Below are 23,670 nucleotides of genomic sequence, written 5' to 3' on the forward strand. Positions count from 1 at the left end.
CTGTATCTCTAATTCTCCATCTATTTTGCCCATCCCCACTCAGTTAAAATGGTGAATTTTGTTATGAGAACTGTGCCACAATTTAAAAAAATAATAAAGGAATGACTTATACAACATGAATGAACCGCAAAAACCTTATCCAAAATAAAAGCCGTTGATTACAAAAGATCACATACTATAGGATTTCATTCATACGAAATGTCCAGAATAGGCAAATCTTACAGGGACAGAAAACAGATCAGTGGTTGCCTAGAGCTACAGTGGGGAAGTGAAGAATAAGACAGTGATTGCTAATGGACACTAGGTTTCTTTTTGTGGTGAAAGTGTTCTAAATGAGATTACACTGATGACTGGAAAATTCCATTAATATACTAAGAACCACTGAATTGTACTCTTTAAATGAGTAAATTTTATGATGTATAAGTTAGAGCTCAATAAAACTGATTTTTTTTTTCATTTTAAGTGCACTAAAGACTACTATTAGTGGTGCCTGATGGCTCAGTCGATTAAGTGTCTGCTTTTGGCCTCAGATTGTGATCCCAGAATCCTGGGATTGAGCCCCACGACAGGCTCCCTATTCAGTGGGCAGTCTGCTTCTCCTTCTCCTTTTGCCTCTCATCCTGCCTGTGCTCACTCTCTCTCTTTCAAATAAGTAAATAAAATATTTTTTTAAAAAGACTCCTATTAAAAGATGGAACTTATTAGACTATATTTAAAAAAATAACACTCAACTCTAAACTACCTCTTGGAAACATGTTTAAATAGAAAGACATAAATATATTAAAAGTTAAAGGATGACTGACCTTTTGGCAAAGGAGCAAAGGCAAATGTCAATAAAGTATAATCTTTCAGCCAATAGTGGTACAAAATTGTATCACCATATACAAAAGAAAAAAAAGAAAGAAAGAATTTAGATTGAGATCTTACACCTTCTACAAAAAGTAACTTAAAATGGATCACAGACCTAAATATAAAATGCTATACTATAAAACTTCCAGTGTGCGTTTCCTCCTCCCTCTGCTCTTCCCTCCAGCTCACGCTCAACTGCACACTCCCTCTCTAAAATAAATAAAAATTCTTTACAAATTTTTTTAATCTACGTTTTAAAAAAGTGCAAGTATGCAAAAACATTTAACATGTAAGAAAGCCTGAGTGGCCATATGTTTTTAAAAGATTTATTTATTTATTTGAGAGAGAAAAAGAGAGTATGAGTGGGAGGGGCGGGGGGGGGAAGAGGGAAAGAGGGAGAGGGAGAGGGACGGAGGGAGGGAGGGAGAAAGAGAGAATCTCAAGCAGACTGCCCACTGAGCAGGGAGCCCAACTCAGGGCTCAATTTCAGGGCGCTTGAGATCATGACCTGAGCTAAATGCAAATGTTTCACTGACTGAGCTACCCCATGCACCCCTAGACTTTTTTTTTATTTTTTTTATTGGAGTTCAATTTGCCAACATATAGCATAACACCCAGTGCTCATCCTGCCAAGTCCTCACCTCAGTGCCCATCAACCCAGTCACCCCAACCCCCTACCTCCCTTTCCACTACACCTTGTTCATTTCCCAGAGTTAGGTCTCTCATGTTTTGTCACCCTCACTAATATTTTCACTCATTTTCTCTCCTTTCCCTTTATTCCCTTTCACTAATTTTTATATTCCCCAAATGAATGAGACCATATGTTTGTCCTTCTCCAACTGAATCATTTCACTCAGCATAATACCCTCCAGTTCCATCCACGTCAAAGCACATGATGGGTATTTGTCATTTCAAATGGCTGACTAATATTCCATTGTATACATAGACCACATCTTCTTTCATCCATCTTTCGATGGACACCGAGGCTCCTTCCACAGTTTGGCTATTGTGGACATTGCTGCTATAAACACTGGGGGGCAGGTGTTCTGGTGTTTCACTGCGTCAGTATCTTTGGGGTAAATCCCCAGCAGTGCAATTGCTGGATCGTAGGGCAGATCTATTTTTAACTCTTTGAGGAACCTCCACACAGTTTTCCAGAGTGGTTGCACCAGTTTACATTCCCACCAACAGTACAAGAGGGTTCCCCTTTCTCCACATTCTCTCCAACATTTGTGGTTTCCTGTCTTGTTAATTTTCCCCATTCTCACTGGTGTGAGATGGTATCTCATTGTGGTTTTGATTTGTATTTCCCTGATGGCCAGTGATGTGGAGCATTGTCTCATGTGCTTGTTGGCCATGTGTATGTCTTCTTTGGTGAAATTTCTGTTCATGCCTTTTGCCCATTTCATGATTGGATTGTTTGTTTCTTTGGTGTTGAGTTTAATCAGTTCTTTATAGATCCTGGATACTAGCCCTTTATCTGATAGGTCATTTGCAAATATCTTCTCCCATTTGGTAGGTTGTCTTTTAGTTTTGTTGACTGTTACTTTTGCTGGGCAGAAGCTTTTTATCTTGATTAAGTCCCAATAATTCATTTTTGCTTTTGTTTCTCTTGCCTTCATAGATGTATCTTGCAAGAAGTTGCTGTGGCCAAGTTCAAAAGGGGTGTTGCCTGCATTCTCCTCTAGGATTTTGATAGATTCTTATCTCACATTTAGATCTTTCATCAATTTTGAGTTTATCTTTGTGCATGGTGTAAGAGAATGGTCTAGTTTCATTCTTCTCCATGTGGATGTCCAATTTTCCCAGCACAATTTATTGAAGAGACTGTCTTTTTTTTCCAGTGTCTTTTTTTCCTGCTTTGTCAAATATTAGTTGACCATAGAGTTGAGGGCCCATTTCTGAATTCTCTATTCTGTTCCATTGATTTATGTGTCTGTTTTTGTGCCAGTACCACACTGTCATGATGACCACAGGTTTGTAGTACAACCTGATCTGGCATTGTGATGCCCCCAGATACGGTTTTCTTTTTTAATATTCCCCTGGCTATTCAGGGTCTTTTCTGATTCCACACGAATCTTAGGATGATTTGTTCCAACTCTCTGAAGAAAGTCCATGGTATTTTGATAGGGATTGCATTAAATGTATAAATTGCCCTGGGTAACATAGACATTTTCACAATATTAATTCTTCCAATCCATAATCATGGAATAGTTTTCCATCTCTTTGTGTCTTCCTCAATTTCTTTCAGAAGTGATCTGTAGTTTTTAGGGTATAGATCCTTTACCTCTTTGGTTAGGTTTATTCTTAGGTATCTTATGCTTTTGGGTGCAACTATAAATGGGATTAACTCCTTAATTTCTCTTTCTTCAGTCTCATTGTTAGTGTATAGAAATGCCACTGATTTCTGGGCATTGATTTTGTATCCTGCCACACTGCCGAATTGCTGTCTGAGTTCTAGCAATCTTGGGGTGGAATCTTTTGGGTTTTCTATGTACAGTATCATGTCATCTGTGAAGAGGGAGAGTTTGACTTCTTCTCTGTCAATTTGAATGCCTTTTATTTCTTTTTGTTGCCTGACTGCTGAGGCTAGGACTTCTAATACTATGTTGAATAGCAGTGGTGAGCGTGGACATCCCTGTCGTGTTCCTGATCTTAGGGGAAAGGCTCCCAGTGTTTCCCCATTGAGAATATTCCCACATATTTACTGTGGGCTTTTCATAGATGGCTTTTAAGATGCTGAGGAATGTTCCCTCTATCTCTACACTCTGAAGAGTTTTGATCAGGAATGGATGCTGTATTTTGTCAAATGCTTTCTCTGCATCTATTGAGAGGATCATATGGTTCTTTTTTTCTCTTGTTGATATGATCTATCACATTTATTGCTTTACAAGTGTTGAACCAGCCTTGCATTCTTGGAATAAATCCCACTTGGTCATGGTGAATAATCTTCTTAATGTACTGTTGGATCCTATTGGCTAGTTATCTTGTTGAGAATTTTTCATGTGTTCATCAGGGATACTGGTCTATAATTCTCCTTTTTGGTGGGGTCTTTGTCTGGTTTTGGAATTAAGATGATGCTGGCCTCATAGAACGAGTTTGGAAGTACTCCATTTCTTTCTTTCTGCACAGCCTTAGTAGAATAGGTATGGTTTCTTCTTTAAATGTTTGATAGAATCCCCCTGGGAAGCCATCTGGACCTGGACTTTTGTGTCTTGGGAGGTTTTTGATGACTGCTTCAATTTCCTCCCTGGTTATCGGCCTGTTCAGGTTTTCTACTTCTTCCTGTTCCAGTTTTGGTAGTTTGTGGTTTTCCAGAAATGTGCCCATTTCTTCTAGATTGCCTAATTTATTGGCATATAGCTGCTCATAATAAGTTTTTCAATCATTTATATTTCCTTGGTATTGGTGATGGTCTCTCTCATTCATGATTTTATTAATTTGAGTCTTTTCGCTCTTCTTTTTAATAAGGCTGGCTAATGGTTTATCTATCTTATTAATTCTTTCAAAGAACCAACTCCTGGTTTTGTTGATCTGTTCCACAGTTCTTCTGGTCTCTATTTCATTGAGTTCTGCTCGAATCTTTATTAACTGTCTTCTTCTGCTGGGTGAAGATTTTATTTGCTGCTCCTTCTCCAGCCCCTTTAGCTGCAAGGTTAGCTTTTGTATTTGAGTTCCTTCCAGTTTTTTGATGGATGCTTGTATTGCGATGTATTTCCCCCTCAGGACTGCTTTTGCTGCATCCCAAAGATTTTGAATGGTTGTATCTTCATTCTCATTAGTTTCCATGAATCTTTTTAATTCTTCTCTAATTTCCTGGTTGACCTTTTCATCTTTTAGCAGGATGGTCTTTAACGTCCACGTGTTTGAAATCCTTCCAAACTTCTTGTGGTTTAGTTCTAGTTTCAAAGCACTATGGTCTGAAAATATGCAGGGGACAATCCCAATCTTTTGGTATCAGTTAAGACCTGATTTGTGACCCAGTATGTGGTCTATTCTGGAGAAAGTTCCATGTGCACTTGAGAAGAATGAGAATTCAGTTGCATTTGGATGTAAAGTTCTGTAAATATCTGTGAAATCCATCTGGTCCAGTATATCACTTAATGCTCTTGTTTCTTTGGAGATGTTGTGCTTAGAAGACCTATCGATTGTAGAAAGCACTACACTGAAGTCACCAAGTGTATTATTATCTAAGTATGTCTTAACTTTGGTTATTAATTGATTGATATACTTGGCAGCTCCCACATTCGGAGCATAAATATTCATGATTGTTAGGTCCTCTTGTTGGATAGATCTTTTAAGTATGATATAGTGTCCCTCCATCTCTTACTACAGTCTTTGGGATAAACTGTAATTTATCTGATATGAGGATGGCTACCTCTGCTTTCTTTTGAGGACCATTTGAATGGTAAATGGTTCTCCAACCTTTTATTTTTAGGCTGTAGGTGTCCTTACATCTAAAATCAATTTCTTGTAGAAAGCAAATAGATGGGTCTTGCTTTTTTATCCAGTCTGAAACCCTGCACCTTTTTTTTTTTTTTTTTTAACCCTGCACCTTTTGATGGGATCATTAAGCCCATTCATGTTCAGAGTTACTATAGAAAGATATGAATTTAGTGTCATCATGATACCTATTCAGTCCCTGTTTTTGTGGATTGTTTCCTTGGACTTCTTTTACAGAGTCTCCCTTAATATTTCTTGCAGAGCTGGTTTGGTGGTCACATATTCTTTCAGTTTCTGCCTATTTTGGAAGCTCTTTATCTCTCCTTCTATTCTGAATGAGAGCCTTGCTGGATAGAGTATTCTTGGCTGCATGTTCTTCTCATTTAGGACCCTGAATATATCCTGCCAGACCTTTCTGGCCTGCCAGGTCTCTGTGGAGAGGTCTGCTGTTAACCTAATACTTCTCCCCATAAAGGTTAGGGATTCTCTTGTCTCTTGCAGCTTTAAGGATCTTCTCTTTATCTTTGGAATTTGCAAGATTCACTATTAAATATCAGGGTGTTGAACAGTTTTTATTGATTTTAGGGGGTGATCTATCTCCTGGATCTGAATGTCTGTTTCCCTTCCCAAGTCAGGGAAGTTCTCAGCTATGATTTGTTCAAATACACTTTCTGGTCCTCTGTCCCTTTTGGCGCCCTCTGGAACCCCAATTAAACATAGATTTTTTCCTCCTGAGGCTGCCATTTATTTCCCTTAACCTTTCCTCATGATCTTTTGATTGTTTTTCTCTTTTTTCCTCAGCTTCCTTCCTTGCCATCAACTTGTCTTCTATGTCACTCACTTGTTCTTCTACCTTGTTAACCCCCATCGTTAGGAACTCCAGTTTGGATTGCATCTCATTTAATTGATTTTTAATTTCAGTCTGATTAGATCTAAATTCTGCAGTCATGAAGTCTCTTGAATCCTTTATGCTTTTTTCTAGAGCCACCAGTAGCTTTATAATTTTGCTTCTGAATTGGCTTTCTGACATTGAATTGTAATCCAAATTCTGTAACTCTGTGGGAGAGAGTACTGTTTCTGATTCTTTCTTTTGTGGTGAGTTCTATCTAGTCATTTTGCTCAGTGCAGAGTGACTAAAAACAAGCTGTGCTTGATAGAATACCACAGTGAGAAGCAAATTCTTCTCACTGTAGCATTCCAACTGTTCTCTCTTTAAATCTCAGGCTGAGTTCGTAGGTTTTCAGGATGATTTTAGATTTTATTTTTTAGAACAGTTTTAGATTTAGAGAAAATCTGAAAAGGTAGTACAGAGATTTCTCTATACCTTGGACCCAGTTTCTCCTATTATTAACATCTTACTGACATTTGTTACAATTAATGAACCAATGTTAACACCTTATTATTAACTAAAGTCTACAGTTTGTTCAGATTGCCTTAGTTTTTACCTAATGTACTTCTTCTATTCTAGGATCTCATCTAGACACACCATTACACTGAGTTGCCATGTCTCCTGAGGCTACTTCTAGGTACAACAGTTTCTTAAATGCTCCTTGTTCTTCATGATCATAACAGTTTAGAGGAGTACCAGTCGGGCATTTTTTAGGATGTTCCTCTACTGGAATTTTTCTGATGTTTTTCTTAAGATTACAGAGGGAGGGAATCCCTGGGTGGCTCAGCGGTTGAGTATCTGCCTTCAGCCCAGGGCGTGATTCTGGAGTCCCAGGATCGAGTCCCGCATCAGGCTCCCTGCGAGGAGCCTGCTTCTCCCTCTACCTGTGTCTCTCATGAATAAATAAAATCTTTAAAAAAAAAAAAAAAGATTACAGAGGGATTGTGAGTTTTTGCGAGGAAGATCAATCATGACGGTAAGATCACGACCTGAGCCGAAACCAAGAATCAGTTGCTTAACTGACTGAGCCACCCAGGCATCCCACAAGGGGTCTTATTAACAACAGGCAAAGAAGAACTTCAAAACAAGGATAAAGAGAAACATTTCATGATAACAATAAAAGAGTTCATTCATCAAGCCTAACAATCCTAAAAGTGTATACACCTAACAAGAGAGCAACAAAGTATATGGAGCACAAACTGACAGATTGGTGTGTTCTTTGGTGTACTTTTTATGGGTTTTTTTTTTAACCCAGCACTCATCAGAGCAAGTACTCTCCTAATACCTATTACCTCTCTGCCTACCTCCCCTCAGCAACCTTCAGTTTATTCTCTATAGTTGTCTCTTACGGTTTGCCTCCTTTTCTCTTTTTGGCTTCTTCCCGTAATTTTGGCTATTGTTGATAGTGCTGGGTGCATGTGCCCCTTGAAATCACTATTTTTGTATCCTTTGCATAAGCACCCAATAGTGCACTCATATTAGAAAAGAGGAGTTTTTAAATTAGTGGTCTAAGGATTCCCCTTAAGAAGGTAGAAAAAGAAAAGCAAATTAAGCCAAGAGTAAGCAGAGGGAAAAAAAATTGACAGAAATTAGTAAAATTGAAAATGGACAAGTAATAGCAATAGAAATCAATACCTCTAAATCAAAAAAAAAAGCAAGAGGTGAAATTACAAAAGAAGGTATATTTTTAGATATTAAAAAAATAACAGGGGTACATCATATATACTTTCACATCAATAAATTAAACAACATCTTTCCCCTGGCTGGCAGCACGCAGGCCGCACGATGCCTGGAGTTACTGTAAAAGACGTGAACCAGCAGGAGTTCATCAGAGCTCTGGCAGCCTTCCTCAAAAAGTCTGGGAAGCTCAAAGTCCCTGAATGGGTGGACACTGTTAAGCTGGTCAAGCATAAAGAGCTTGCTCCCTACGATGAGAACTGGTTCTACACACAAGCTGCTTCCACAGCACAGCACCTGTACCTCCGGGGTGGCGCTGGGGTCGGCTCCATGACTAAGATCTCTGGGGGATGTCAGAGAAACGGGGTCATGCCCAGCCACTTCGGCAGAGGCTCCAAAAGCATGGCCCACAGGATCCTCCAAGCCCTAGAGGGGCTGAAAATGGTAGAAAAGGACCAAGATGGGGGCCGCAAACTGACACCTCAGGGACAGCAGGATCTGGACAGAATCACCAGACGGGTGGCAGCTGCCAACAAGAAGCATTAGAACAAATGCTGGGTTAACAAATTGCCTCATTCATTTTAAAAATTAATTAATTAATTAATTAAAAAAATAAAATAAATTCAACAACATGTGAAATGGACAAAGTTTTTAAAAGACACAAATTACCAAAACTGACAAAAAAAGAAATGGAAAATCTAAATAGCCCTGTATCTAGGATAATCTAAGGATTGCCAGCAACCACCAGAAATAAGAAGAGGAATGGAAGGAATCCTTCCTACAGCTTTCAAAGGATGTTAAGTCCCTGTCAACATCTTGATTTCAGACCTTGAGTTTCCAGAACTAAGACAGAAGTAATTTTTGTTGTGTTAAACCACACGGTTTGTGATAATTTGTGATGACAGTGCTGGGGAAACTACTGTGAATAATATGTAGGAAATAGTGGAGTAAAAAATGTAGTTCATGTAATGACTTATCATTGCCTCTTATTGTAGGACTACTAAAAAATTCTAAGTTACATTATATTTCTAGTGAATAGCACTAATCTAGCCAGTGACAATAGGGGAAAAAAAACAGCATAACTGACTAGAAATGAAGCAACAATGGTTTTCTCTGCAGATATGATTGTGTATGAAGAAAATCCTAAGGGATCTACATAAAAGTACTAGAAATAAAAAGTGAATTTAGTAAGATAACAAATTACAAAACAATACACAAAAGAATCAAAAAGAATCAATTGTATTTTCTACATTTTATCAAAAAAAATTTTGGGAAAAGAAATTTAAAATACAGTATCATTAACAGTGGAAAGCATAAAAAAAATGAAATACTTAGGGATAAACAGAACAAAATATATATAAGACCTACAAAAGAAAAACTACAAAAATGCTACATAAAAGTACTAAAGAGACCTAAATAAATGAAGAACTATGCCATGTTAAAGTATCAGAAGACTCAGTATTAGTAAGGTGTCAATTCTCCTGAACAAGCTTTTTGTAAAAACTGATAAGCTTAGTCTATAGTTTATATGAAAATGCTAACGATCTATAATAACCAAAGCAATATTGAAAAAAGACAATGTTGAAGGATATACACTACCTGATTGTAAGGTTTGCTATATAGAAATAATAAAGACAATATAGTGTTGGTATAAAAATGTAGACCAATGGAACAGAAAAAGACCAGAAATACAACCAAACTTACAAAAAATAAAAAAGGAGTCAGATCACATATAATCTCCAAACTGGTAAAGGGAATAAACACGAAGGAAAGAAGAAAGAAGAAAGAAGAAAGAAGAGAAGAGAAGAGAAGAGAAGAGAAGAGAAGAGAAGAGAAGAGAAGAGAAGAGAGAAGGGAAGACAAAAAAAGAAAGAAAGAAAGAATCCTGCAGAATAAAATAACTAGGTGGTATGATAGTAACTGATCTCCCTATAGGCAGTGTGATCAGGAAAGCCAGCTCAGAAAAACTAACATATAAAGGAACAGCATAAGCAAGAGCTCTAAGAGAAAAAACCTGAAAGCTGACTGGTGTGACTGGTTGCATACTGGACAAGAAGATAAGGAGAGAGAAAAGGCTTCTGAGACAGAGAATAATGTCTGTATCACATAATAGTTCTCAATTCTATTTATTTTTTTCCATTCCTACCACTGCTGTTCTTAATTCTCACCTGGATGCCTTCAAGATCTTCTGATGAATCTGCAGCCTCATTCAAGCTGCTCTCTCATAACCATCCTTCACAAACAAGCCAAAGATATTTAATAGTCTAAAATCATAACATGGTTTCCTATTCCCCATAATGTATGGTCTTAATTCCTAATTCAACTTTCATAACATTATCCCTGCTTTCTCCTCCAGCTTAGTCCCTAGTTCCCTCTAGAACTGTGAACCCACACTACACTACTTGCATTTTCATAAAATCCACCGTTTTCATTACTTAGCACCTTTTCATATCATTCTTTGAGTTTTAAATCAAGTATCTCATCCTATGTAAATTTACCATCTCTAATCCACATCAAAAATAGTTAGGGACTTCCCTCTGCTCCCATAGAGAAGTTTGCTTTATTTTAGATTGTCATATTGTAGTTGTGATGCATATTCATAAGACTGTTTATCCTGCTAGACTTTAATATTCAGAATGTTATTCATCCTTTTATCCCTACCCAACAGCACAGTACCTAGTTAGTACATTCTTTTTTCCATAATTAAAAAGAGACTCCTAACACTTATGCTTTTAGGGTCTAAGCATTCCTAAATTAGATATACATAAATTGCATATACACAATAAAAAACTACATTCAAAGAATCCTTTAAAATATTTCAAATACTTTTAAAATTCTATAAAATTACTCTTCTGTACGTCAAAAGACTGTAAATCTATATTTGTAAATATGAGTTCAGGGTGAAATAAGAGAAACATTTATGTCCCACAATATTACTTTAAGAATGGAGAATCACTAGAAAATATTACTTATTATATTTTAAAAGTAAAATTGATAAATGGAAACATGTAAGTAACAGGAAAAATTATGAATTTTTATTTTAATACCTACTCAATAAATTCAAGACATATAGGCACATCAACCATTTTTCATCTTTTTTTTTTTTTTAAAGATTTTATTCATTTATTCCTGAGCGACACAGAGAGAGGCGGAGACATAGGCAGAGGGAGAAGCAGGCTCCATGCAAGGAGCCAGACGTGGGACTTCGATCCCAGGAATCCAGGATCACACCCTGAGCCAAAGGCAGGGGGCTCAACGCTGAGCCACCCAGGCGTCCCAATGTTTTCATCTTTTTAAAATTGTGTTCTCAATTAAATACTATATTATAAAAGCCCTAATAATCCGCTGCAAATGAAACAGTTCAAAAAATGCCTACTTTTTCAAACGTTTAAAAAGTAATTTGGAAAAACAAAATAAAATAAAATAAAAATAAATAATAAATAAAATAAAAATTAATTTGGCTTGGACAATCATATTAGCAAAATGATTTCATTATCACATTATTTAAAGAGTAATAAGGTGGAATTACTTTAGTAATTTTACTAAACATTTTAATGTTCAAATGTACTAACATTTTAATGTTCAAAGACAAAGAAATAGTTAAATGCACTGTGAAACAGCAAAACTTTGGACTATTACAAAACCATAAAATAACAATAATATGCAGCACCAGGGACCTGGGTGGCTCAGCGGTTTAGCGCCACCGTCAGCCCAGGGCGTGATCCTGTAGACCCGGGATCAAGTCCCATGTCAGGCTCCTGGCATGGAGTCTGCTTCTCCTGCCTGTGTGTGTCTCTGTCTCTCTCTCTCTCTCATAAATAAAGAAAATCAAAGAAAAAAAGAAAAGAAAAGGAAGACAGACAGACAGACAATTATATGGAGCGCTTAGATGGCTCAGCCGGCTAAGCAGAAGGCTCCTGATTTCAGCTCAGGGCATGATCCCAGGCTCCACAGGGACTCTGCATGAGATTTTCTCCCTCTCCCTCAGCCCTCCCCACCATCCTCCCCACCCCCCCCCCAGTCCCTCCCCCACAATATGCACACACACTCTCTCTAAAATATATCCTTTAAAAAAATTATATGAATATTAACCACAGAATTATATACAAGTATGGATAGGATTAATACATTATACTGATTAATATATTATACAAGTAGAATAAGAATACAGAAAAATGTAAGGTGAGAATTAAATTTTTTTTCCTTTTGAATTTCCTCTAATCATGTTACATTCTTTTCCAATAAAGTTTTAAAGTCACACATAGAGCTCTACTACACTTATTATACATATTACACACTGACATAAGTAGAAAAAAATTTTAAGTTTATAAACTACCTAATATCTTCCAAAATAATACTGTTTTAAATTTCAAATATAAACTTATCTGATTTTGGAATTTCCTACAATGTGACACTAAACCTATACTTTCACACCAGCTGTACTACGTACAAGTTTCCCCAATTTTTAACCTTCACAAAGGAATCTCCAATCCCAACAAAACATCCCATTACTACAAGTCTGTCAAACTGACAATATGAAAGAGAAGATAAAACGCATGCCACCAGCTAAGAGAAGATAAAATTTTAATTCGTGTATTAGGAAAGCTTATTTGCCTTTACTACCTAAGTTCAGCAAGCATATTATATTGGAAATTGAAATTCTAACCAAAATTCCCTTCTGCAAACCAGAAAGACCAAATGAGACAACCTGCCACTGACTCAGCAGCTTTCCTTTTCTTTACAACCTGCACTTAAGTTGCAAGGATAAGACTGAACCAAAGTTTCAAACTGAGTAGTAAAGCCAATGCAAATTCAGTAACTGTCTTGGCAGTAAACTCCAAAGAAAATATGACATGTTTTGATCCTAACTGGAAGATATATACAGAGCAAAGGTGCCTTTATGTATCTTTATCATGCAAAATCCCTCAGGTATAGCTACAAATTAGCTTTTACCGAAGATACTTAATATGTTTCTTTATAGGGAGCATCTTAACCAAATAACCCTCCAAGTCTGGCACCATGAATTGTCACAGCCTACACATCACTACCATTCCTTATAATTTAAAACATTTGCGTTTTAAGAACAGTGTCCACACACCAGCTCTACTGCCAATTTCTTCAGCTGAAAACTGAAGTTTATTCTACAAAACACTATGTTTACTCTCAACAACAGGATGCACTCATTTACAAATTATACAAGAGTGAATTACCTCAATATACAACTTCAACATTTCTAACATCATTGCTTTCCTATTTTCCAAATTAACAAGTGTAAACAGTAGTGCACTAAGTCTGGTACTACAGCCAAAGTAAAATCAGTAATATAAAAGATTAACTATTTTGCAAAATGGCCACACAAGATACCTATGTAGTGCAAAGTGTGGACTGAGTTCGCCGTTAAGACAAAAGAGTCAAACCAAGCCTATAGGAGGTAGATCACCCTCATGAATACAAACCTAGATTCATTTCGGAGTCCCCAGTCTCACAGCAGGAAGTTTACCAGCTTTTTAACACTAATTACAAATAAGAGGTCAGAAAATAAAATATAAGGCCTTCATATTGGTTATATTACATAAAATGGCTATATTATAACCATTTCTTAATGGTTATAACTGAACAAGAGCTGACATTCTTTTATGCTCAAAGCAGTTCTCCGGTTGGCCGATTTTGCTCTTATGTGTACACATAACATCACAAACGACGCTCTTCGTTTCAGACAGCTTAATACACACGCTCACTTCAAATATTCCTTAAAAACTTGGCGCCTTGGCGCTCATAGTACTCCCAGTCTTACTAAACCCTTCACCTCCTAAACCGGAAGACCGGAAGGGAAGATCTACTCCTCCTGGAAACTGAGGTCTAGGGAAAACGATTTAACACGGGTTTGCACAATTAAGCAGTCTCAGTAAATCAAATTCCCAGATTACAACGTCTGGCAACCTCTCTTGGGCAGGAACATACCGGCAGCTGGCCGAGGGTTCGTTCGTTCCCGGAGAGGGCAGGGCACCCTCACACCTGCACAAGGAACTTCGGTAACTGGCCTAAATGTTCCCGTGTTGAAACAAACGCATCAAGGGATGGGACGGGGCGGGGGGGGGGGGGGGTTACCCTTTAAAAACTGGGTCATTCCTTATTTGCTCTGATGCGACGGAAAAGGTCCATGAAGCAGCAAAAGAAAAAAAAAAAAAAGACAGGACAGCATCCTCGGTGCAGGAAAGTTACAGCCTTCACAAAGTCAGCACTAAGGTCTCACTAGGTGGTTTTATTTGTGAGCAGTCCTCGGAGTTGAATGGAACCTGCCTCCCGAAAGTCGTGTCCCCACAAGGAAGCCCTGAGGATCAGCCACGGGAAGGCAGAGGAGGAAATGCCCTCGATTCACCTGCGACACCTGCGCGGGCCCCCAGGGCTCGGCTCGCGGGCTCGGGACCCAGCGCGCCCCACCGCGGGCCTCGCCCCGCACGCACCCGGCCGGGGCCCAATCCCCGCCCCCGCCCCCGCCCCCGCCCGGAGGCCCCCGGGCCCGCGCCCCCCTCGCCGTCCCGGCAAGCGGCTCCCAGGAGCCCGGGCGGACGATGCGAGGAGGCCCGCCCCGGCGCGGCCTCTCCGGCTCCATCACACCCCGCAGGCTCCGGGGACTCCCCGCCCCCGGAAGCCGCGGGCAGGCCAGGCCGGGACCGCCGAAGCCGGCCCCTTCCGCCTCCCGCGCGACCCCCGCAGGCGGGCCCCGGCCCCCCGCCCCGGCCCCCGGCCCGTACCTGCGCGGCGCCCTCCCCGCCCCGGAGCGCGGGCCCGACGCAGGCGCGGCGCCGGATTCCTCCGCGAGAGGCCCTCGCCGCAGACTCACCTGCCGCCCGCTCCACCGTCGGTGCCACCCAGACACAGCCCCTTCCTGGGGCATGAAAGCGCCGGCTTCGCGGCCTGCGCGCCCGGGGCTGCGCCGGGCGGGGGACTCGCTCCCGCGGCCGCCGCCGCCGCCGCCGCCGCCGCCGCCGCGGCCGGGTCTGCGCCTGCGCGGCCTCGCGGGCTGGGTCTCGAGGGGCGCCGCGGGCAGCGATAACGGCCGGCGGCGCAGCCCGCGCGGGCGCCTGTGCGCCCTGGAGTCCCGCAGCGCGGGCGGCGGGTCGCCTAGGAGCTGCCCGCTGCACCGCCGTCCCGACAGCCGACGGCCATGTTTCTGTTCCCTTTTCTTTTTTTTCTCCCCGTCCTTCCGCCCCTTTCCACTGAACAGCACTTTCCTTTTCCCCCCTCCCTCTCCCTTTCCTACTGCGGGGGCGGGTGGACGAGGGCGCGGGGGAGGGGAGGGGAGGGGGCGGGGCGGTGCCGGGGCCACGCCCCCGGGGCGGGGCGGGGCGGGCCGCGCGGCCTCTGCTCCCCTCCCCCGCCCCCCGCGGCGCCCCCCGCGGGGCGCTAGGTCCCCGCCCGGCCCGGTCCGAGCCCTTCCTGCGCGTGGGCGCGGCGGGTCCCCGGCCGGAACCGCGCTGCGAGGACCGGGCCCTGGGCGCCGCTTTGCGCCCCTTCGCGCCCCTTCTACGGGGCTGACTGGCGCGGGTTTATTGCCTTGGCCTCAGGCAGGTGGCGGCCGCGCCTCTCGGCTGTATCGAAGACGGGCCGAGGGAGCGCCTCAGTCCGCGGAGAGCAGCCGGGCGTGTGCGAGCCTCTGGAGGGCAAGATCCGTCCCCACGATGGGAGCTGGAGTTTCCACGCGTGACCGGGGGGTCCTCCGAGGCTGCAGAGAGACCCGCCGACTGGCGCCTCCCGAGCTCCCCGGCTGCGGCGCCCCAGGAGAGTCCTCGGCCGTCCTCGCTGTCGCTGCCTCGGCGGGGATTTCGGGATGGGGACTCCGTGTTTGATCAGTGCTGTCCTGCCTCCTAAGTGTAGGCTCCTTATCTACACAGATGCATGCAAAGTCCTTCCGCCTTCATGCAAAATTTGCAAAATGTTTTTGACAGCGTTTGGAAGTTACTAGATGAGAAAGAGTGACAACTAGTTATTGGGTAAGGAGCAGGTGGTTTGAAATGTTTTTTTGGTTTTTTTTGTTTTTTGTTTTTTTACCTCCTGGCTAAAAATAAAAATAAATGACGAATGATTTCACAGATTCCATGGCAGATCAAAACTAGAGCGGGTAATATTTGTGTGCCTCTGATAAGTGTTCGTATATACGTGCATATGCATCATTGTCCTGAGAACTACTCTCTTGATTCAGTCTGCACTTTTTTTGCTGGAAAGTGTAAGATTAGACCTCAGTCGTGAACATCGTGTTGTCGATTTACTTCTGAATTTTACTGCATAGACAGTTCGAATTTTGTAGCCAATGGCAGAAACTATTTTCCTAACTACATTAGCCGTCAGAACGGATTCTGTAGAAATGCACAGCAATAAAAACAAGGCTTATTTAGTAATAGTTTGGAGTCCGTCTGAACGCGGTGAAAACCAACCTTTGACAATCTAGACAGAAGGTTTTCAAGGAACTAATACTTGGAAATTAGCTCGAGGATTCTTGTCCTTCCTTTCTCAAGGACTTCTTGTCCTTCCTTTCTCAAGGCCTATTAACAGTTTTAAAAGATTTAATATAGACGAGATATCTTAATGGGTAGATTTCATTAACACAGATTGTTTCTTCTTTTTTTTTTGTAACCGCAGAAATGAAAAATGGAAGAAGCCACTATACCTCTTCCATTTGATTGACAGACTTTTCTCAATTTGCAATGTAGGATTTAAGAATCTCTTTAATTTTTTTTCACTTAATTTTTTTCAATTAATTTTTTAATTGCCCTATAGATTTCCCATAGGTTTTCATTGCCATTGTCTACCTAAAATTTCATGGAATGTACTAGTATATTTTGGGCCTAATTTTCTTATCTCAGTAGCTCTTCTTAGGTCTGCAAGTCCTTGATCCTGCAACCTTCCCAACTATAATCTTATGCACAGAGCATTGAAATAAGTTCATTTTAATTTTTAACATGTAAATATTTAAGTCTAACTCGTAGGAGAGGAGCTGGAGGGCCCAATAACAACATGATTGTTATAATCCTTATAGTATCACAGTTTCAATTGAGCCTTCCTAAATACAAGAATGCACAGAACAATCACCCAGCCCATTGAAGAAGGGAATACAGACATCTGATTGGGCATGGTCACTGCAGATTTCTGCCGATGAGCAATGCAAAAGAGTTGAATGGAAATGCTGAAAATTTTCTTAAAATAAACATATGATATATTGGGTTGCCATCTTCAGTGCTGAAACATCCCAAATTGTTTTCCTCTTCCTATTTGTTCCCCTGAAAAAGTTCTAAACATTGGTTTTCACAGGAATATTCAAAGACCTTTATGCTTCTATATTTTTTATCTGTTTCATTCAACTACCTGTTTAATAGAAGCATTATAAATCTAGCAGTTTAATCTGATTATTGTAATTATTTTTGTAATTTCTTTTTTTTTTAATTTTATTTGTATGTAGTTTCTACACCCAATGTGGGGCTCCAAACCCAGACCCAAGATCAAGAGTCACATGCTCTTCTGTCTGAGCCAGCCAGGAGCCCCTATTTTTGTCATTTCTTAATGTCTGAATTCCATACTAGATTATAAGCCCTTGAGAACAATGTTCACAAGTCATATATGTGTATTCATATGTCATGTTCTCTTTCAGATTTGGAATAACCAACATATGACAGACTTCCAAAAAATATGTGATGAATGACTGAAATAAATCATGGTTCCCTCACTTTCTTCCACTCTATCATCAGGTGAGTTACTTAATTTACCTCACGTATAAAGTGAGTAAAATTCTATTAGTAAAAAGTGAGATCATTTAGTAATTTACAATAAGCTATGATATCAAACAGACCAGTCCAGTAATCAATATTTAGCGCATGTGATAGGCAGCCTTTCATTGTGTCTTATAATGATCCCTACTTCCTGATTTATGCTCTTGTGTAATCTCCTTCCACTGGCTGTGGGGTGGACTTATGGATGAGCTTCTAACACACAGAATACATCAGAAGTAATGAGATGTCTCTAACAAGATGAGACTATTAAAAAAAGACCTGTGCCTTCACTCATGGATTCTTTCTCTCTCACCTTCTGGATTGCTTCCTCTGGGAGAAGCCAGCTACCATGTCATCAGGCAGCCCTGTGAATGAGTTCAGAAGTGTATCCTAGCCAAGTTGAGCCTTGAGATGACTGTAGCCACAGCCAAAACCTCTATTTCAGCCTCCTGACAGACCCTGAGCCAGAATCGCCCAACTAAGCTGCTCCTACATTCCTTACTTACAGAACTGTGAGGTAAGAAATGTTTCTTGTTTCCAGCTGCAACATTTGGGGATTAATTTGTGACATAGCAAAAATAATTAATACATAATAGTCATACCTGGATGATAACAAGTGTGCATTCACGGTAGCTATTCCTTGACTAGGGTTTAGCATGCGATTCTTAGCATCCTATCATGCTAAATTTAACTATAGTGGTTATAATTGCAGTAAAAGAAGGTAAGAAAAGTGGAAAGACTAACTTCTCCTGACCAGTTATTTATAAACTATCTTTGCTCCAAAAGAGTTCATTAAAATGTATTTCATATGATATCTTGGATTTGCTTCAAAATAATGCAAGGGGGGATAGAATAGTGAGTAAATATGAGTTTAGGTAAAACAAAATTGGACACAAGATGAAATGGAGTGACTGCTACTGGGGGTTCTTAGAGTTCTCTACTTTTAATAACTTTTTAATTTTTTTTTTCATAATAAAAAGGGTAGCTTTAAGTATTTCATGGAATCATGAGTTTGGAGTAGAGGGGAAACTTTAGAGATCGTCTATTCTAATTAAGTCATTTGATAGATGGGGACATTAAGGCCCAGCAAAGTTTACTGACTTACCTAGAGTCTTCCCAGGCTCAGCTTTAGTGATTTCATGGTTGAGTATGGAGAAACTACTAAGTTCTTAACTCTTTATTTTCTCAGTCAGAATAACTTAACTCTAGATTCCCTAGGACAGCCTCCACAGCATGAAAATCTGAGCCTGATCTCTACTTTCCTGTGCATAAGCCACTTGTCATACATTGGCAAGTTATTTGGTTCCAGCCCCTTACTCATCAATTTTCAAAAAAACAGGATTTGAAGGCCTGGTGTTTTATGCCTGCAGGCACTGTGTTATCCTTCTAGAAAAGAGTTTTAAGTAACAATGACATCAACAAACACTAGATCTGCATTATTCATGTATCTAAATGAGCCAGTGTATCCTACTCTCCACAAGGAGCGTTAGCACACTCTCTTTGTGTTCTACTCCAGTATCTTATCTGACTGTGGACTCTGTCTCAGCATTATCAGAATGACCTCATCTAGAGTCTTTTGGAATTACTCAGCATAATCTTTATCCAACTCTCCTTACTAGGCCTACAGGCCAAACATAGATGGACTCTAGGTGGAGAGGGTTGGCACAAGGCTCCTGATCTTGAGTCAAAGTAGAGTAAATGATCCTGAGAACAAATCATAAAGAGTTGGGATTAGCAAAAGGAAGAAACACAGACAGGGGATACCTGGGTGGCTCAGCGGTTGAGCATCTGCCTTGGGCTCAGGGCGTGACCCTGGGGTCCTGGGATCGAGTCCCTCACCAGGCTCCTTTCAGGGAACCTGCTTCTCCCCCTGCCTATGTCTCTGCCTGTGTGTGTGTGATCAATAAATAAATAAAATCTTTTAAAAAAGAAGAAGAAAAACAGAAAGAAATAATGGGTGGAGAGGTTGATAGGAAGACAGCCTATTCTTACTGTTGCCTGTCATGACTAGAATTCAACTCTTACCTGCTTCTTCCCAACCCCTTTTTCTGGGCTTTAATTCTTTTTTTTCCTCACATCATATCAAATTGTCCTGACCACAGACCAAGAAATGTATGTATTGGAGGGGCATTGGGTGGTACAGTTGGTTAAGCATCTGATTCTAGTTTTTGGCTCAGGTTGAGATCTCAGGGTCTTGAAACCAAGCTTTTTCTGGGGCTCCATGTTCAGCATGGAGTCTGCTTGAGATTCTATCTCCTTCTCCTTCTGTCCCTTCTGCTTATGCACTCGCTCTCTCTCAAATAAATAAGTAAATCTTTTTTTAAAAAAAGAAATATATGTATTCTGTGTTTCAAAGATCAATTTTTCTAAAAAATTTTTATTAAGAAAACAGGGCAGCCTGGGTGGCTCAGCGGTTTAGCACTACCTTCAGCCCAGGGTCTGATCCTGGAGACCTGGGATCGAGTCCCACATCCGGCTTCCTGCATGGAGCCTGCTTTTCCCTCTGCCTGTGTCTCTGCCTCTCTCTCTCTCTCTCTCTGTGACTATCATAAATAAATAAAAATTAAAAAAAAAAATTAAAAAAAAAAAGAAAAGAAAACAAGAACAATAAGATATAAGCATCAAAAAATAATAGTATAGGGACATCTGAGTGGCTCAGCGGTTGAGCGCCTGCCATCGGCCCAGGGCGAGATCCTGGAGTCCCACATCGGGCTCCCTGCATGGAGCCTGCGTCTCCCTCTGCCTATGTCTCTGCCTCTCTCTGTGTGTGTGTCTCTCATGAATAAATAAGTAAAATCTTTTGTAAAAAAAAATAGTATAGGGACCCCTGGGTGGCTCAGCGGTTGCGCGCCTTCCTTCAGCTCAGGTCATCATCCCGGGATCCGGTATCAAGTCCCACATTGGGCTCCCTGTAAGGAGCCTGCTTCTCCCTCTGCCTGTGTCTCTGCCTCTCTTTCTGTCTGTATCTCTCATTAATAAATAAATCTTTTAAAATAAATAAATAATTTTAAAAATTTTTAAATAGTATAATGAACTCTTCTGAGTTTATCACTTAGCTTCAACTCATACTTAATCTTGATTCCATGTATCCCCTTCCCCACTCCCCTCTTCTCCCTGAGTATTTTGAAGCAAATAATTGGCATTTCATTTCATCAGCAAATACTTCAGCATGTAGATCTAGAAGATATGGACTTTAAAAAATAAAAAGTACGAGGCCACTGTCACTACTAAAAATTATTTTAGGGCAGCCTGGGTGGCTTAGCGGTTTAGGGCCACCTTCAGCCCAGGGCCTGATCCTGGAGACCCGGGATCAAGTCGTCCCACATCAGGCTCCCTGCATGGAGCCTGCTTCTCCTTCTGCCTGTGTCTCTGCCTCTCTCTCTCTCTCTGTCTCTCATGAATAAATAAATAAAATCTTTTTTAAAAATAAAAAAATTATTTTAATTAATATTTTGTTCAATATTTTGTTATTTTTGAATGAGAAAAAAAACTATGAAATATTGATAATGTATCCTCTCTCACCCCTTCTACTCCTCATGGATCTATACAACTCCTGCCTGGAGGGTTTGAGTTTGCAATACACCTCTGACTGATACACCAGAATGATGCTGCTCAGGTTCCTCCATGATTCAGGGAGTATAGGGTGGGGACTCTCTCCAACGAAATTGTCGCCCTTAAAGATATTTCACTATTTAGATCAAAGACCCCATAATATTTAAGAATCAGAGTCTGCCTAAAAGTCTCAAATTAATATTCAATTTCTGACATATTTAATATGAGTTCAATAAGCACTGTATGGTTTTAATACCCTGACAAAGAAATCATTGGGATCTGGTGCTAATACCCTTTAGCACCTACTCAAATTTTCCCCTACTTTTATGGTTCCTTTCAGACAGAAAAGGAGAAAATGAACTGAATACTAGAAGGTGTCTCAAAAGGATTAATAGAAACCAGAATAAGGGGGATCCCTAGGTGGCTCAGCGGTTTAGGGCCTGCATTCAGCCCAGGGCGTGATCCTGGAATCCCAGGATTGGGTCCCACATCCGGCTCCCTGCGTGGAGCCTGCTTCTCCCTCTGCCTGTGTCTCTGCCTCTCTCTCTCGCTCTCTCTCTCTCTCTCTCTGTGTCTCTCATGAATAAATAAAATAAAATCTAAAAAAAAAAAACAACAATAATTTCAGCCCCTTTTTGTTGTTCACTCCCAAATTTACCTCTCTAGCCACAAATTTACTTGGGCTATGGACTCAACCATCAAACTACCCCCATGGTTTATTGTTTATCAAATATTTTATTTATTTATTTGAGAGAGAGAGAGCATAAGAGAGAGATCACAAACAGTGGGGAAGGATAGAGGGAGAAGCAGACTCCCCACCAAGCAGGGAGCCTGATGCAGGACCTATGACCAAGCCAAAGGCAGACACTTAACCAACTCAGTCATCCAGATGTCCGACCTCTAATGTTTAAATGACATCTAACATTTTACATGTTCAAAACACAACTCTTAATTCCCTTCCTGCATTGTATCTGCCCGCCCCCCACCAAAACTATTCCTTTTTAAGTTCCCTCATTTTATTATTTGGCGCCATCATCTTCCCTATCTTGCCAAATGATGTCCTCTTCAACCCCCAGATCCAAAGGTGGATCACATGAACTAGGTGTTAGGGAGGATGTCATTTGGCAAGATAGAGAAGAAATGGATCTGGGGTCAGCATTGGGAGGACTGTCCAGGGCTCTCATAGGCCAATACCTGGGAACCACAAAAGGGCCAATGCCTATAGACTATTAATGAGCATTCAGTGCTATACAACAGGCAGTTATGTGAAGTCAAATGTAGTCACCTCAGCTGTGTATCCACCATTGAGGCCCATGGTCCTTCCATTGGCATCAGTCTGCATATAACTGTGCTCTTGACTATGAGAATGTAAACCTGTATCCTGAGACTTGAATACCTAACCACATTGTGTGTGTAAAGAACCACTCTTTTAGTTTTCCAGGATACAGAACAGTATGACCTTGACACCCAGAAAGCCATTAGCGGTATAGAAGGGAAAACTTTGGAGAGACTGGGCAGAGGTGAAACTACCACTTTACAAAAAAAATATGTGTTAGATAAGCTGTATTCAGGCATGGCTTACAGTGCTGTTGGCTATGAGTTCAATGTGAAGAAATCGATGTTATATATATATATATATATTTTTTTAAAGATTTTATTTTTTAAATTTTTATTTACTTATGATAGTCACACACACAGAGAGAGAGAGAGAGGCAGAGACACAGGCAGAGGGAGAAGCAGGCTCCATGCACCGGGAGCCCGACGTGGGATTCGATCCCGGGTCTCCAGGATCGCGCCCTGGGCCAAAGGCAGGCGCCAAACCGCTGTGCCACCCAGGGATCCCTCAATGTTATATATTAAATATGGTTTCTTTTAACAAAAACACATAGAACAAGGTTATGTGTAGATTAGTTGAAGCAAATTTGAACAAAGGCTCTCAGGAAACTATTTCTGCTAGGAGCAGTGCTTAGTGTTTGAAATTCAGTGTTCCCTGCCTATCCTGTCTAAAGCAACACTCACATTGGGGCACTGCGGTGGCTCAATCCATTGAACATTTGCCTTTGCTTCAAGTCATAATCCCACATCATTGGCTTCCTGCTCAGTGAGGAGTCTGCTTCTTTCTCTCTTTCTGCTCCTCCCTCTACCCTTCCCTCTGCCTGTTCTTTCTCTCTCAAATAAATAAAATCTTTAAAAAATAAACACTCACATTATATCATCTTGCCCTATTTTATTTGTTTTTAAGATTTTATTTGTTTATTCATGAGAGACACAGAGAGAGAGGCAGAGACATAGGCAGAAGGAGAAGTAGGCTCCCTGCAGGGAGCCAGCTGCAAGACTCAGTCCCAGGACCCCAGGATCATGACCTGAGCCAAGGGCAGATGCTCAACCACTGAGCCATCCAGGTGTCATCTTTCCCTGTTTTAAATTTTCCCCATCATTTAGTCACTGACATTCTTTGTCTATTTATGTGTTTACTATCAGTATGTAAGTCTCATA

At 40.9% G+C, this 23,670-nt stretch overlaps 2 protein-coding genes and 1 pseudogene across 20 annotated transcripts in view; 2 read left to right on the forward strand and 1 right to left on the reverse strand.

Annotated features, from left to right (window-relative positions):
• The window catches only part of DENND4C (DENN domain containing 4C), a 123,123-nt gene extending 108,292 nt beyond the window's left edge, over positions 1-14,831 (reverse strand). For both annotated transcript variants that reach the window (XM_072728185.1, XM_072728186.1), the window contains exon 1: positions 14,703-14,831. The gene's annotated coding sequence lies outside the window, so the exon portion shown is untranslated. The remainder of the gene's footprint in view (positions 1-14,702) is intronic.
• LOC140594893 (small ribosomal subunit protein eS19 pseudogene) lies at positions 1,417-8,430 on the forward strand (annotated as a pseudogene).
• The window catches only part of PLIN2 (perilipin 2), a 91,552-nt gene continuing 82,297 nt past the window's right edge, over positions 14,416-23,670 (forward strand). For 4 of the 18 annotated variants that reach the window (XR_011995542.1, XR_011995540.1, XR_011995543.1 and 1 more), the window contains exons 1-3: positions 14,416-15,852; positions 17,505-17,601; positions 18,068-18,139. The gene's annotated coding sequence lies outside the window, so the exon portion shown is untranslated. Of the gene's footprint in view, positions 15,853-17,504; positions 17,602-17,959; positions 18,140-23,670 lie in introns of all 18 variants that reach the window. The other 14 variants (XR_011995535.1, XR_011995534.1, XR_011995538.1 and 11 more) reach the window with 8 other exon arrangements.

Source organism: Vulpes vulpes, chromosome 12 (genome assembly GCF_048418805.1).
Source record: "Vulpes vulpes isolate BD-2025 chromosome 12, VulVul3, whole genome shotgun sequence".
NCBI lineage: Eukaryota > Metazoa > Chordata > Mammalia > Carnivora > Canidae > Vulpes > Vulpes vulpes.